Raw genomic sequence first — 17,198 nt, 5'->3', positions numbered from 1 at the left:
TGTTAATGACTTTCAATCGACTTTTGCTCTCAACGTCAGCGAAAATCATCAAAGTGGCATTGATATTGGGGAAACCATCATCTTCCTCTTTGTCTTCGTCCCTATCAAACTCTTTCTCTTTCTCCTTGGACTGACCCTCTCGGAATTGCTGGATGAGGAGTCGACATTGTCGAGTGGTATGCTTGGGATAAATCATGTTTCCCTCTTCATCCACTTTGGTGTGTATATGACATGGCAGATCCAACACATCATTTCCTGCCGAATCCTTCACTTTTTTTGGGACCCATGGTCCTTTAGGTTTTCCTTTGAACTTTCGCTGAGTCACTGCCGCGGCTTCACCGGGAGCGGGGGGTTCGGCTTTACGCTTCTGTTTCCGATTGGAATTACCTCCTCCAGCATCTTGGGCGACTGGTTTGCTCTTGCCACTGCGGAATCGGTCTTCTTCTTCACCGTTAGTGTACCGAGTGGCTATTTCCATGATTCGGGTCAGAGTCATATCTCCTGTCCCACTGAATTTCAGGTTCAGCTCTCGGTACTGAACGCCCTCCTTGAAGGCGCAGACTGCTTGGTGTGGTGACACATTTTCCACTGTGTGATGCAAAGTGGTCCACCTCTAGATATAATCTCTCAACGTCTCATTCGGCTTCTGAACACAATGCTGCAACTCTATCAGCCCTGCAGGCCGCTTGCAAGTGCCTGCAAATGTTCTAACAAACACTCGGGCCAACTCTTCCCAACTGAATATGCTGCCAGGAGCCAACTGATTCAACCAAGCTCTGGCTGACCCTTCGAACATCAAAGGAAGGTGTTTCATGGCTACCTCATCATTACCGCTGCCAATCTGCACAGCCACTCGGTAGTCCTGTAACCAAGTGTCGGGTTTGGATTCACCGGTAAACTTACTTACCCCAGTCGCCAATCTGAAGTTGGGAGGGATCTCTGCGGCTCTGATGGCACTGCTAAAACACTCAGGCCCTGATACATGCACTCGACTGCTCGCTGGTTGATCTCTGTCTTGTCCTTCTCTGTGAGCTCTGTTCCGGTTGACCCAACCTTGTACCAAAATTGATCTTGCATCAAATCCAGGTTCTCTGGGGTCGACTGGATGCCTTCGCTCATCACCATATGGACGCCTATCATCGGGTCGCCGGGGTGCATACGACCCGCCTTGCAGAGGGGGCGTTGACACTCGACGTCGGTCCTCACGGCCGACCGATGATCATATTGCTCATAATTCCAACCCATGAATTGCTCTTGACGGTGTCCACGGCCCTCACACCGCGGAGGCAATCTTGGGCTATGAGCCGACTGGACAATGTCCGCATCCATAGATCTGCTATGAATCTTATTGCGCGACTGGGAAACTGTTGTGTTCTGCTCTCCTGCTGCACGGAGCTGCGCTCGAATCTGCATCAAACCTCTTCCAGCCTCTGACTGGGACGGCTGGATCGACTCTGCTATGCGGGCTGTGGCAGTAAGATTTTGAATTGGGGTACGGTATACCTGATGCTTGGGGGGGACAATTGCCGCTGTCGTCGACTGGACTCAGGGACCAGTCGTCGAGCGCGATCGTCGAGTGGACGCTGGAGATTCTCCAGTCGCGCGCACTGAGCCAACGTGGCCAAGTGCACAATCTCCAAGGCCTGAGCGATGGAGTATGGAGTGCCTCCGTATTGCGACGATGTAGCTCCTCTCGCTGCTGTGAAGTAAGGGCTTGAGGACGATATTCTTCGTGAACGTGTGATGGATCACCACCGCCATCTCTGTCGTCGCTGCGGCAGAAACCAGGAGGGCTGCACGGCGTGTCGACCATCAGGACTTCTGCCGCAGGGTTGCTGCTGTCACACTCGGACAGGGTCTCAACGGAGCCAGTCGACAGGTCGAACAACCCGTAGAGAGATTCGTCGGGCTCGATTGCCGCGACTTGAGGGGTGGCCAACCGGTGAGCCACCGCATGCTTGATCCACCGCTGAAGCCGCGATGATCGAAGACGTTGTGTGAGCCGACCGATACTGGGTCGACGGCTGCCGCAAAAGGATGCCACGGCCGCACGCTCGTAAGTGGGTCCTCCACGGACAAGGAGCGCCTCGACATCGAGGGGAGCTTCTTGAAGCCAAGCGGAGTCGTCGGCGAAGAAAATGAGCGCGCCGAGACGGATCTCGTGGCTCTCAGCCAAACCTCTATCAGAAACCATGATGATGGGAATCGGAAAAATGCAACCTCACCGGAAGTCGCTAAGACACCTGCCCCAAGGTGGACGCCAACTGTCGTGGTTCTAAGTCTGACAGTAGATTAGGGGGTACGTAAGAGGAGGCAAGATCCTAACTACGATGAGGTTGTGCACGCAAGATTTATGAGTTCAGGACCTTCGCGGAGGAAGTAAAAGCCCTACGTCTCGGTGCCCTGAGGCGGTCGACTGGATTATGCGTGAAGTTACAGGGGTGCAAACCCTTGTACCTGAGGAGGGGGTGGATTATATAGAGTGCGCCGGACCCCTCCAGCCCTCAGTTATACAGGGTTCAATGTACATAAAGATGAGGCACTATTGGTAACGCTAGCAATAAGGACGTATAAATGATCATTCACACTACTGAGTGAACGCCTGACCGTTGCCATCCTGAGTGACTTTAGGTCTTCTGTCTTCCAATGGTTTCTTGTATGGTCGAGTGGTGATATATCGGTCAAATGGAATTGGGTTATCCGGGTGAGTTGTTGGTCAAGCGAATTGCACTATGAGGAGATTCCAGTCGGTGGAAATTACTGAACTTTGAATGTTGTTGGTATTTGGGTAGTGTCCTTGGGGAGGGTGTCTAGGTCAGGCCTATTACCCTACCCTAGGTACATGTCATCATCAGTAGGCGCGCCCCCACCCTCGTGGGCCCCTCGTAGCTCCACCGACCTACTTCTTTCGCCTATATATACTCTTATACCCTGAAAACATCTAGGGGAGCCACGAAACCACTTTTCCACCGCCGCAACCTTCTGTACCCGTGAGATCCCATCTTGGGGCCTTTTTCGGTGATCTGCCGGAGGGGGATTCGATCACGGAGGGCTTCTACATCAACACCATAGCCTCTCCGATGAAGCGTGAGTAGTTTACCACAGACCTTCGGGTCCATAGTTATTAGCTAGATGGCTTCCTCTCTCTCTTTGGTTCTCAATACAAAGTTCTCCTCGATGTTCTTGGAGATCTATTCGAAGTAATACTTTTTGCGGTGTGTTTGCCGAGATCCGATGAATTGTGGGTTTATGATCAAGATTATCTATGAAGAATATTTGATTCTTCTTTGAATTCTTATATGCATGATTTGATATCTTTGCAAGTCTCTTTGAATTATCAGTTTGGTTTGGCCTACTAGATTGATCTTTCTTGCAATGGGAGAAGTGCTTAGCTTTGGGTTCAATCTTGCGGTGCTCGATCCCAGTGACAGAAAGGAAACCGACACGTATTGTATTGTTGCCATCAAGGATAAAAAGATGGGGTTTATATCATATTGCTTGAGTTTATCCCTCTACATCATGTCATCTTGCTTAATGCGTTACTCTGTTCTTATGAACTTAATACTCTAGATGCATGCTGGATAGCGGTCGATGTGTGGAGTAATAGTAGTAGATGCAGAATCATTTTGGTCTACTTGACACGAATGTGATGCCTATGTTCATGATCATGCTTAGTGATTCTCATAACTATGTGCTATTCTATCAATTGCTCGGCAGTAATTTGTTCACCCGCCGTAATATATGTTATCATGAGAGAAGCCACTAGTGAAACCTATGGCCCCCGGGTCTACTTTACATCATATAAGTTTCCGATCTATAACTCTAGTTTACTATTTATTTATTCTGCGATCTTTATTTTCCAATATATACAACAAAAATACCAAAAAGATTTATCTTATTATCTTTATCAGATCTCACTTTTGCAAGTGGCCATGAAGGGATTGACAACCCCTTTATCGTGTTGGTTGCAGGGTTCTTGATTGTTTGTGCAGGTACTAGGCGATTTGCGTGTAGTCTCCTACTAGATTGATACCTTGGTTCTCAAAAACTGAGGGAAATACTTACGCTACTTTGTTGCATCACCCTTTCCTCTTCAAGGGAAAACCAACGCATGCTCAAGAGGTAGCAGCTACCTCTAATCTACCTTCGGGATTAGTTTTAGACCTAAATAATTGTTATTTGTTGCCAGCGTTGAGCATGAACATTATATCTGGATCTTGTTTAGTGCGAGACAGTTATTCATTTAAATCAGAGAATAATGGTTGTTCTATTTATATGAGTAATATCTTTTATGGTCATGCACCCGTGAAGAGTGGTCTATTTTTGTTGGATCTCGATTGTGGTAATACACATATTCATAATATTGATGCCAAAAGATGCAAAATTGATAATGATAGTGCAACATATTTGTGGCAGTGCCGTTTAGGTCATATTGGTGTAAAGCGCATGAAGAAACTCCATGCAGATGGGCTTTTGGAATCACTTGATTATGAATCATTTGATACTTGCGAAGCATGCCTCATGGGAAAGATGACTCAAACTCCATTCTCCGGAACAATGGAGCGAGCCAATGACTTATTGGAAATAATACATACCGATGTATGCGGTCCAATGAGTGTTGAGGCATGCAGCGGGTGTCGTTATTTTCTGGCCTTCATAGATGACTTGAGCAGATATGGGTATATCTACTTAATGAAACACAAGTCTGGAACATTTGAAAAGTTCGAAGAATTTCAGAGTGAAGTGGAGAATCATCATAATAAGAAAATAAAGTTTCTACGATCTGGTCGTGGAGGTGAATATTTGAGTTACGAGTTTGGCCTTCATTTAAAACAATGTGGAATGGTTTCACAACTCACGCCACCTGGAACACCACAGCGTAATGGTGTGTCTGAACGTTGTAACCGTACTTTATTAGATATGGTGCGATCTATGATGTCTCTTACCGATTTACCACTATCATTTTGGGGTTATGCATTAGAGCCAACTGCATTCATGTTAAATAGGGCACCATCTAAATCCGTTGAGACGACACCCTATGAAGTGTGGTTTGGCAAGAAACCTAAGTTGTCGTTTCTTAAAGTTTGGGGTTGCGGCACTTATGTCAAAAGGCTTCAGCCTGATAAGCTCAAACCCAAATCGGAGAAGTGTGTCTTCATAGGATACCCTAAGGAAACAATTGGGCACACCTTCTACCATAGATCTGAAGGCAAGATCTTTGTTGCCAAGATGGAAACTTTCCAGAGAAGGAGTTTCTCTCGAAAGAAGTGAGTGAGAGGAAAGTAGAACTTGATGATGTAATTGTACCTTCTCTCGAATTGGAAAGTAACACATCAGAGAAAACTGTTCCCGTGATGCCTACACCAACTAGAGAGGAAGCAAATGATAATGATCATGAAACTTCAGATCAAGTTATTACTGAACCTGGTAGGGCAACCAGAGCACGATCTGCACCAGAGTAGTACGGTAATCCTGTCCTGGAAGTCATGTTACTAGACCATGACGAACCTACAGAATATGAAGAAGCTATGATAAGCCCAGATTCTGACAGATGGCTTGAGGCCATGAAATCTGAGAAAGGATCCATATATAAGAACAAAGTGTGGACTTTGGTGGACTTGCCCGATGATCGTCAAACCATCGAGAATAAATGGATCTTCAAGGAGAAGAGTGATGCTGATAGTAATGTCACTATCTAGAAAGCTCGACTTGTCGCAAAAGTTTTCTGACAAGTTCAAGGAGTTGACTACAATGAGACTTTATCACCCATAGCGATGCTTAAGTCTGTCCGGATCATGTTAGCAATTGCCACATTTTATGATTAGGAAATCTGGCAACTGGACGTCAAAACTGCATTCCTTAATGGATATCTTAAAGAAGAGTTGTATATGATGCAACCAGAAGTTTCTGTCAATCCTAAAGGTGTTGACAAAGTGTGCAAGCTCCAGCGATCCATCTATGGACTGGTGCAAGCATCTTGGAGTTGTAATATACAATTTGATGAGGTGATCAAAGCATATGGTTTTATACAGACTTAAGATGAAGCTTGTATTTACAAGAAAGTGAGTGGGAGCTCTATAACATTTCTGATATTATATGTGGATGGCATATTATTGATTGGAAATGATATATAATTTCTAGATAGCATAAAAGGATACTTGAATAAGTTTTTTGCAATGAAAGACCTCGGTAAAGCTACTTGCATATTGAGCATCAAGATCTATAGGGATAGTTGAAGACGCTTAATAGAACTTTCATAAGACACATACTTTGAGAAGATTTGAAGAAGTTCAAAATGGTTCAGTCCAAGAAGGGGTTCTTGCCTGTATTACAAGGTGTGAAGTTGAGTAAGACTCAAAACCCGACCACGGCAGAAGATAGAGAGAGAATGAAAGTCATTCCCTATGCCTAAGCCATAGGTTATATACGATATGCTATGCTGTGTACCACACCTGATGTGTGTCTTGCCACTTATCTGGCAAAGAGGGTACAAGAGTGATGCAGGAGTGGACCATGTTGGAAATACGCCCTACAGGCAATAATAAATTAGTTATTATTATATCATATTTCATTGTTCATGATAATCGTTTATTATCCATGCTAAAATTGTATTGATAGGAAACTCAGATACATGTGTGGATACATAGACAACACCATGTCCCTAGTAAGCCTCTAGTTGACTAGCTCATTGATCAATAGATGGTTACGGTTTCCTGACCATGGACATTGGATGTAGTTGATAACGGGATCACATCATTAGGAGAATGATGTGATGGACAAGACCCAATCCTAAGCCTAGCACAAAGATCGTGTAGTTCGTATGCTAAAGCTTTTCTAATGTCAAGTGTCATTTCCTTAGACCATGAGATTGTGCAACTCCCGGATACCTTAGGAGTGATTTGGGTGTACCAAACGTCACAACGTAACTGGGTGGCTATAAAGGTACACTACAGGTATCTCCGAAAGTGTCTGTTGGGTTGGCACGAATCGAGACTGGGATTTGTCACTCCGTGTAAACAGAGAGGTATCTCTAGGCCCACTCGGTAGGACATCATCATAATGTGCAAAATGTGATCAAGGAGTTGATCACGGGATGATGTGTTACGGAACGAGTAAAGAGACTTGCCGGTAACGAGATTGAACAAGGTATCGGGATACCGACGATCGAATCTCGGGCAAGTATCATACCGATAGACAAAGGGAATTGTATACGGGATTGACTGAATCCTTGACATCATGGTTCATCCAATGAGATCATCGTGGATCATGTGGGAGCAAACATGGGTATCCAGATCCCGCTGTTGGTTATTGACCGGAGAGTTGTCTCGGCCATGTCTGCATGACTCCCGAACCCGTAGGGTCTACACACTTAAGGTTCGATGACGCTAGGGTTATAGGGAAAGTATGTACGCGGTTACCAAATGTTGTTCGGAGTCCCGGATGATATCCCGGACATCACGAGGAGTTCCGGAATGGTCCGGAGGTAAAGATTTATATATGGGAAGTCCTGTTTTGGTCACCGGAAAAGTTTCGGGTGCTATCGGTAACGTACCGGGACCACCGGGAGGGTCCCGGGGGTCCACCAGGTGGGGCTACCTGCCCCAGAGGGCTGCGTGGGCCAAGTGTGAGAGGGGACCAGCCCCATGTGGGCTGGTGCGCCCCCCCCCACCAAGGGCCCAAGGCTTCCTCAAGAGGAGAGGGGCAAACCCTAGGCGCAGATGGGCCCTAAGGCCCACCCTAGGTGCGCCCCCCCTCTCTCTCCCCCTTGGCCGCCTCCCAGATGGGATCTGGGGGCTGCCGCCACCCCTAGGGAGGGAACCCTAGGTGGGGGCGCAGCCCCTCCCCTCCCCCTATATATACTTGAGGTATGGGGCTGCCCAACACACGTGATTTGCTCTCCCTGTTGGCGCAGCCCTACCTCTCTCTCTCCTCATCTCTCGTAGTGCTTGGCGAAGCCCTGCTGGAGTCCAGCGCTCCTCCACCACCACCACGCCATCGTGCTGCTGCTGGATGGAGTCTTCCCCAACCTCTCCTTCTCCCCTGGCTGGATCAAGGCGTAGGAGACGTCACCGGGCTGTACGTGTGTTGAACACGGAGGTGTCGCCCGTTCGGCACTAGGATCATCGGTGATTTGGATCACGACGAGTACGACTCCATCAACCCCGTTCACTTGAACGCTTCCGCTTAGCGATCTACAAGGGTATGTAGATGCACTCTCCTTCCCCTCGTTGCTAGATTACTCCATAGATTGATCTTGGTGATGCGTAGAAAATTTTGAATTTCTGCTACGTTCCCCAATAGTGGCATCATGAGCTAGGTCTATGTGTAGTTTCTATGCACGAGTAGAACACAAAGCAGTTGTGGGCGTCAATTTTGTCAATTTACTTGCCGTTACTAGTCTTATCTTGATTCGGCGGCATCGTGGGATGAAGCGGCCCGGACCGACCTTACACGTACTCTTACGTGAGACTGGTTCCACCGACTGACATGCACTAGTTGCATAAGGTGGCTAGCGGGTGTCTGTCTCTCCCACTTTAGTCGGATCAGATTCGATGAAAAGGGTCCTTATGAAGGGTAAATAGAAATTGGCATATCACGTTGTGGTTTTGGCGTAGGTAAGAAACGTTCTTGCTAGAAACCTATAGCAGCCACGTAAAAACTTGCAACAACAATTAGAGGACGTCTAACTTGTTTTTGCAGCATATGCCTTGTGATGTGATATGGCCAAAAGGATGTGATGAATGATATATGTGATGTATGAGATTGATCATGTTCTTGTAATAGGAATCACGACTTGCATGTCGATGAGTATGACAACCGGCAGGAGCCATAGGAGTTGTCTTAATTTATTTATGACCTGCGTGTCAACATAAACATCATGTAATTACTTTACTTTATTGCTAAAGTGTTAGCCATAGTAGTAGAAGTAATAGATGACAAGACAACTTCAAGAAGACACGATGATGGAGATCGTGATGATGGAGATCATAGTGTCATGCCGGTGACAACGATGATCATTGAGCCCCGAAGATGGAGATCGAGAGGAGCAAAATGATATTGGCCATATCATGTCACTATTTGATTGCATGTGATGTTTATCATGTTTTACATCTTATTTGCTTAGAACGACGGTAGCTTAAATAAGATGATCCCTCACTAAAATTTCAAGAAAGGTGTTCCCCCTAACTGTGCACCATTGTGAAGGTTCGTTGTTTCGAAGCACCACGTGATGATCGGGTGTGATAGATTCTAACGTTCGAATACAACGGGTGTAAGCCAGATTTACACAACAAAAACACTTAGGTTGACTTGACGAGCCTAGCATGTACAGACATGGCCTCGGAACATGGAAGACCGAAAGGTCGAGCATGAGTCGTATAGAAGATACGATCAACATGAAGATGTTCACCGATGTTGACTAGTCCGTCTCACGTGATGATCGGACACGGCCTAGTTGACTCGGATCATGTTTCACTTAGATGACTAGAGGGATGTCTATCTGAGTGGGAGTTCATTAGATGAACTCAATTATCATGAACATAGTCTAAATTGTCTTTGCAAATATGTTGTAGATAAATAGCTCACGTTGTAGCTCCCTGTTTCAATATGTTCCTAGAGAAAGATTAAGTTGAAAGATATTGTAAGCAATGATGCGGACTAGGTCCGTAGTCCGAGGAGTGTCCTCACTGCTACACAGAAGGCTTACGTCTTTGATGCACCGCTCGATGTGCAAACCCCTACAACGTCGTCTGTGGATGTTGTGAACACCTGACAGACATGTCCTGATGACTACTTGATAGTTTAGTGCACCATACTTTACGGCTTAGAATCGGGATTCGAATGACGTTTTGAACGCCATAAGACATATGAGATGTTCAAAGAGCTGAAATTGGGATTTCAGGCTCATGCCCGTGTTGAGAGGTATGAGACCTCTGACAAGTTCTTTTGCCAACAAGATGGAGGAGAATAGCTCAGCTAGTGAGCATGTGCTCAGAATGTCTAGGTGCAACAATCACTTAAATCAAGTGGGAGTTAAACTTCCGGAAAAGATAGTGATTGATAGAGTTCTCTAGACACTATCACTAAGCTACTAGATCTTCGTGATGAACTATGACATGCAAGGGATGGAGTTGATCCCGGAGCTGTTCGCGGTGCTTAAGACCGCAAAAGGTAGAAATCAAAGAAGGAGCATCAAGTGTTGATGGTTTAACAAGACCACTGGTTTCAAGAAGGGCAAGGGCTAGAAGGGAAACTTCATGGATGGCAAACCAGTTGCCGCTCTAGTGAAGGAACCCAAGGTTGAACCCAAACCCGAAACTAAGTGCTTCTATTGTAAGGGGAACGGTCACTGGTAGCGGAATTACCCCAAATGCATGGTAGATAAGAAGGCTAGCAACTTCAACAAAGTATATACGTGTTATTAATGTGTACCTCGCTAGTACTCCTGGTAGCACCTGGGTATTGGATACCGGTTCAGTTGATATTACTGGTGACTTGAAGCAAAAGCTACGGACTAAACGGAGACTGGCTAAGGGCGAGGTGACGATGTGTGTTGGAAGTGTTTCCAAAGTTGATGAGATCACCATCGCACGCTCCATCTGCCTTCGGGATTAGTATTGAACCTAGATAAATGTTATTAGGTGTCTACGTTGAGCATGAATATGATTAGATCATGTTCATTGCAATACGGTCATTCATTTAAGTTAGAGAATAATGGTTATTCTATTTACATGAATGATACCTTTGGTCATGCACCCTATGTGAATGGTTCATTGAATCTCGGTCGTGGTAATACACATGTTCACGCCAAAAGATGTAGAGTTAATAATGATAGTACCACTTTCTTGTGGCACTGCCGCTTAGGTCATATTGGCGTAAGATGCATGAAGAAACTCCATATCGATGGATGTCTGGAGTCACTTGATTTTGAATCGCTTGACACATGCGAGCCATGCCTCATGGGCAGGATGACTAAGACCCCGTTTTCAGGTACAATGAAACGGGCAAGTGACTTGTTGGAAATCATACATGCAGATGTGTGTGATCCAATGAGAATTGGAGCGTGCGGTGGATATTGCTATTTTCTCATCTTCACTGACGATTTGAGTAGATATAGGTATATTTACTTAATGAAGCACAAGTATGAAACGTTTGAAAAGTTCAAGCGATTTCAGAGTGGAGTTAAGAATCATCATAACAAGAAGATAAAATTCCTACGATCTGATCAATGAGAATATCTGAGTTATGAGTTTGGCAAACACTTAGACATTGTGGAATTGTTTCACAGTTGAAGCCACCTGGAACACCACAAGGTAATGGTGTGTCTGGACGTCGTAATCGAACCCTATGAGATATCGTGCGATCTATGATGTCTCTTACCAATCTACCGTTTTCATTTTGAGGTTATGCGTTAGAGACAGCTGCATTCACTTTAGATAGGGCACCATCTAAGTCCGTTGAGACGACGAATGAACATCGGTTTGGCAAGAAACCAAAGTTGTCGTTTCTTAATGTTTGGGGATGCGATGCTTAAGGCTTCAGCTGGAGAAGCTCGAACCCAAAAGTGGACAAACACATCTTCATAGGATACCCAAAGGTGGCAAGTTGGGTATACCTTCTATCTCAGATCCGAGGACAAATTGTTTGTCGCTAAGAACAGGTCCTTTCTCGAGAAGGAGTTTCTCTTGAAAGAATTGAGTGGGAGGAAGATAGAACTTGATGAGGTTGTCGAACCTTCACTTCAACCAGAGAGTGACGCAACACAGAAAGATGTTTTCTGTGGCGCCTACGTCTGTTGAATAGGAAGTTAATGATAGTGATCATGAAGCTTCGGATCAAGTTGCTATCGAACCTCGTAGGTCAACAAGGATATGTACTACTCCTAAGTGGTACAGTAATCATGTCTTAGATATCATGTTGTTAGACAACAATGAACCTACGAGCTATGGAGAACCAATGGTGGCCCGTATTCCGACAAATGGTTAGAAGCCATGAAATCCGAGATAGGATCCATATATCAAAACAAAGTATGGACTTTGGTGGACTTGCCCGATGATCGGCAAGCCATTGTGATAAATGGATCTTTAAGAAGAAGACGGACATGGGCGGTAATGTTACCGTCTATGAAGCTCGACTTGTGGGAAAGAGTCTTTTCACAAGTTCAAGGAGTTGACTACAATGAGAATTTCTCACCCGTAGAGATGCTTAAGTCCGTCGGAATCATGTTAGCATTAGCTATATTTTTTGATTATGAAATCTTACAGATGGATGTCAAAACAAGTTTTCTTACCAAGTTTTCGTAAGAAAAGTTGTATGTGATACAATAAAAGGTTTTGTCGATCCTAAGGATGCTAAAAGGTATACTGGCTCCAGCGATCCTTCTATGGACTAGAGCAAGCATCTCGGAATCGGAATATATGTTTTGATGGAGTGATCAAAGCTTTTAGGTTTATACAATGTTTGCTAGAAACTTGTATTTACAAGAAAGTGAGTGGGAGCACTACAACATTTCTAATAAGTATATGTGGATGACATATTGCTGATTTGAAATGATGTAAAATTTCTGGAAAGCATAAACGGTTGTTTAAAGAGTGTTTTTCAAAGGAAGACCTGGATAAAGCTGCTTACATATTGGGCATCAAGATCTATAGAGATAGATCAAGACACCTGATGGTACTTTTAAAGAACACACACCTTGACATGTTTTTGAAGGAGTTCAAAATAGATCAGTCAAAGAAGGGGTTCTTACCTGAGTTGTAAGGTGTGAAGTTGAGTAAGACTCAAAGATTGACCACGGCAGAAGAAAGAGGAAGGACGAAGGTCGTCCCCTATGCTTTTGTCATAGGCTCTATACGGTATGCCATGCTGAGTACCGCACCAGATGTGTGCCTTGCCACATGTCTGGCAAGAGGGTACAAAGGTGATCTAGGATTGGATCACTAGATAGCGGTCAAAATTATCCTTAGAGGAATAAGGAAATGTTTCTCGGTTATGGAGGTGATAAAGAGTTCGACGTAAAGAGTTACGTCGATGCAAGCTTAACACCTATCCGGATAGCTCTGAGTAGAGATACCGGATACGTATAATGGAGCAACAATTTGGAATAGCTCCAAGTGGAACGTGGTAGCAGCATCTACGATATGACATAAAGTTTTGCGAAATACATAGGGATCTGAATATGGCAAGACCCGTTGACTACAACCTCTCTCACAAGCATAACATGATCAAACCCAGAACTCTTTGAGTGTTTATCACATAGTGATGTGAACTAGATCATTGAGTCTAGTAGACTCTTGGATGTTGGTCACATGGTGATGTGACCTGTGAGTGTTAATCACATGGCGATGTGAACTAAATTATTGACTCTAGTGCAAGTGGGAGACTGTTGGAAATATGCCCTAGAGGCAATAATAAATTAGTAATTATTATATCATATTTCATTGTTCATGATAATCGTTTATTATCCATGCTAGAATTGTATTGATAGGAAACTCAGCTACATGTGTGGATACATAGACAACACCATGTCCCTAGTAAGCCTCTAGTTGACTAGCTCATTGATCAATAGATGGTTCCGGTTTCCTGACCATGGACATTGGATGTCGTTGATAACGGGATCACATCATTAGGAGAATGATGTGATGGACAAGACCCAATCCTTAGCCTAGCACAAAGATCGTGTAGTTCGTATGCTAAAGCTTTTCTAATGTCAAGTGTCATTTCCTTAGACCATGAGATTGTGCAACTCCCGGATACCGTAGGAGTGCTTTGGGTGTACCAAACGTCACAACGTAACTGGGTGGATATAAAGTTACACTACAGGTATCTCTGAAAGTGTCTGTTGGGTTGGCACGAATCGAGACTGGGATTTGTCACTCCGTGTAAATGGAGAGGTATCTCTGGGCCCACTCGGTAGGACATCATCATAATGTGCACAATGTGATCAAGGAGTTGATCACGGGATGATGTGTTACGGAATGAGTAAAGAGACTTGCCGGTAACGAGATTGAACAAGGTATCGGGATACCGACGATCGAATCTCGGGCAAGTATCGTACCGATAGACAAAGGGAATTGTATACGGGATTGACTGAATCCTTGACATCGTGGTTCATCCGATGAGATCATCGTGGATCATGTGGGAGCCAACATGGGTATCCAGATCCCGCTGTTGGTTATTGACCGGAGAGTTGTAATTCGATAAGAGACATCATGGTATGCATCATATCCAATAGGGTGCAGTTATGATGTTCGGACACACCATCACACTATGGTGTTCCAGGCTGTATTAGTTGTGAAACAATTTCCACAATGTCTTAATTCTGTGCCAAACTCGTAATTCAGATATTCATCTCTATGATCATATCATAGATATTTTATCCTCTTGTCACGACGATCTTCAACTTCACCCTGAAATTACTTGAACCTTTCAATAATTCAGACTCGTGATTCATCAATTAAATATACTCAACATCTATTCAAATCATCTGTGAAGTAAGAACATAACGATATCCACTACACGCCTCAGCACTCATTGGACTGCACACATCAAAATGTATTACTTCCAACAAGTTGCTTTCTAGTTCCATTTTACTGAAAACGAGGCTTTCAGTCATCTTGCCCATGTGGTATGATTTGCATGTCTCAAGTGATTCAAAATCAAGTGAGTCCAAATGGTCCATTTGCATGGAGTTTCTTCATGCATATACACCAGTAGACATGGTTCGCATGTCTCAAACTTTTCAAAAACGAGTGAGCCCAAAGATCCATCAACATGGAGCTTCTTCATGCGTTTTATACCGATATGACTTACGTGGCAGTGCCACAAGTAGGTGGTACTATCATTACTATCTTATATCTTTTGGTATGAACAAGTGTATCACTACGATCGAGATTCAATAAACTATTCATCTTAGGTGCAAGACCATTAAAGGTATTATTCAAATAAACAGAGTAACCATTATTCTCCTTAAATGAATAACCGTATTGCAATAGACATAATCCAATCATGTCTATGCTCAACGCAAACACCAATCTCGATGGTAGAGGGAGCGTGCGATGCTTGATCACATCAAGCTTGGAAAAACTTCCAACACATATCGCCGGCTCACCTTTAGCTAGTCTCCGTTTACTCCGCAGCCTTTTATTTCGAGTTTACTAACACTTAGCAACCGAACCGGTATCTAATACCATGGTGCTACTAGTAAAGTACACATTAACACAATGTATATCCAATATACTTCTATCGACCTTGCTAGCCTTCTCATCTACCAAGTATCTAGGGTAATTCTGCTCCAGTGGCTGTTCCCCTTATTACAGAAGCACTTAGTCTCGGGTTTGGGTTCAACCTTGGGTTTCTTCACTAGAGCAGCAGCTGATTTGCCGTTTCATGAAGTATCCCTTCTTGTTCTTTCCCTTCTTGAAACTAGTGGTTTCACCAACCATCAACAATTGATGCTCCTTCTTGATTTCTACTTTTGTGGTGTCAAACATCGCGAATATCTCAAGGATCATCATATATGTCCCTGATATATTATAGTTCATCACGAAGCTCTAGCAGCCTGGTGGTAATGACTTCGGAGAAACATCACTATCTCATCTGGAAGATCAACTCCCACTCGATTCAAATGATTGTTGTACTCAGACAATCTGAGCACAAGCTCAACAATTGAGCTTCTCTCCCTTAGTTTGCAGGCTAAGAAAATCGTCGGAGGTCTTATACCTCTTGACGTGGGCACGAGCCTAAAATCCCAATTTCAGCCCTCAAAACATCTCATATGTTTCGCGACGTTTCAAAACGTCTTCGGTGCCTCAACCGTTTAACTGAACTATCACGTAGTTATCAAAATGTGTATGTCAGATGTTTGCAACATCCACAGACGACGTTCGAGGTTCAGCACACTGAGCGGTGCATTAAGGACATAAGCCTTCTATGAAGCAATGAGGACAATCCTCAGTTTACGGACCTAGTCCGCATAATTGCTACTATCAACTTTCAACTAAATTTTCTCTAGGAACATATCTAAACAGTAGAACAGAAACATGAGCCATGACATAATTTGCGAAGACCTTTTGACTATGTTCAGGATAATTAAGTTCATCTTATGAACTCCCACTCAGATAGACATCCCTCTAGTCATCTAAGTGATTACATGATCCGAGTCAACTAAGCCGTGTCCGATCATCATGTGAGACGGACTAGTCATCATCGGTGAACATCTTCATGTTGATCGTATCTTCTATACGACTCATGTTCGACCTTTCGGTCTTCTGTGTTCCGAGGCCATGTCTGTACATGCTAGGCTCGTCAAGTCAACCTAAGTGTTTCGCATGTGTCTCGAGGCCATGTCTGTACATGCTAGGCTCGTCAACACCCGTTGTATTCGAACGTTAGAATCTATCACACCCGATCATCACGTGGCGCTTCGAAACAACGAACCTTCGCAACGGTGCACAGTTAGGGGGAACACCTTTCTTGAAATTTTAGTGAGGGATCATCTTATTTAAGCTACCGTCGTTCTAAGCAAATAAGATGTAAAACATGATAAACATCACATGCAATCAAATAGTGACATGATATGGCCAACATCATTTTGCTCCTCTTGATCTCCATCTTCGGGGCTCCATGATCATCGTTGTCACTGGCATGACACCATGATCTCCATCATCATGATCTCCATCATCATGATCTCCATCATCGTGTCTTCTTGAAGTTGTCTCATCATCTATTACTTCTACTACTATGGCTAATGCTTTAGCAATAAAGTAAAGTAATTACATGACGTTTATGTTGACACGCAGGTCATAAATAAATTAAGACAACTCCTATGGCTCCTGCCGGTTGTCATACTCATCGACATGCAAGTCATGATTCCTATTACAAGAACATGATCAATCTCATACATCACATCCTTTTGGCCATATCACATCACAAGGCATATGCTGCAAAAACAAGTTAGACGTCCTCTAATTGTTGTTGCAAGTTTTTACGTGGCTGCTATAGGTTGCTAGCAAGAACGTTTCTTACCTACGCCAAAACCACAACGTGAATTGCCAATTTCTATTTACCCTTCATAAGGACCCTGTTCATCGAATCCGATCCGACTAAAGTGGGAGAGACAGACACCCGCCAGCCACCTTATGCAACTAGTGCATGTCAGTCGGTGGAACCGGTCTCACGTAAGCGTACGTGTAAGGTTG

The sequence above is a fragment of the Triticum urartu genome, chromosome 6, assembly GCF_003073215.2.
Source record: "Triticum urartu cultivar G1812 chromosome 6, Tu2.1, whole genome shotgun sequence".
NCBI lineage: Eukaryota > Viridiplantae > Streptophyta > Magnoliopsida > Poales > Poaceae > Triticum > Triticum urartu.
The sequence above is the reverse complement of the archived record's forward strand: the minus strand, read 5'-3'. Positions refer to the sequence as shown.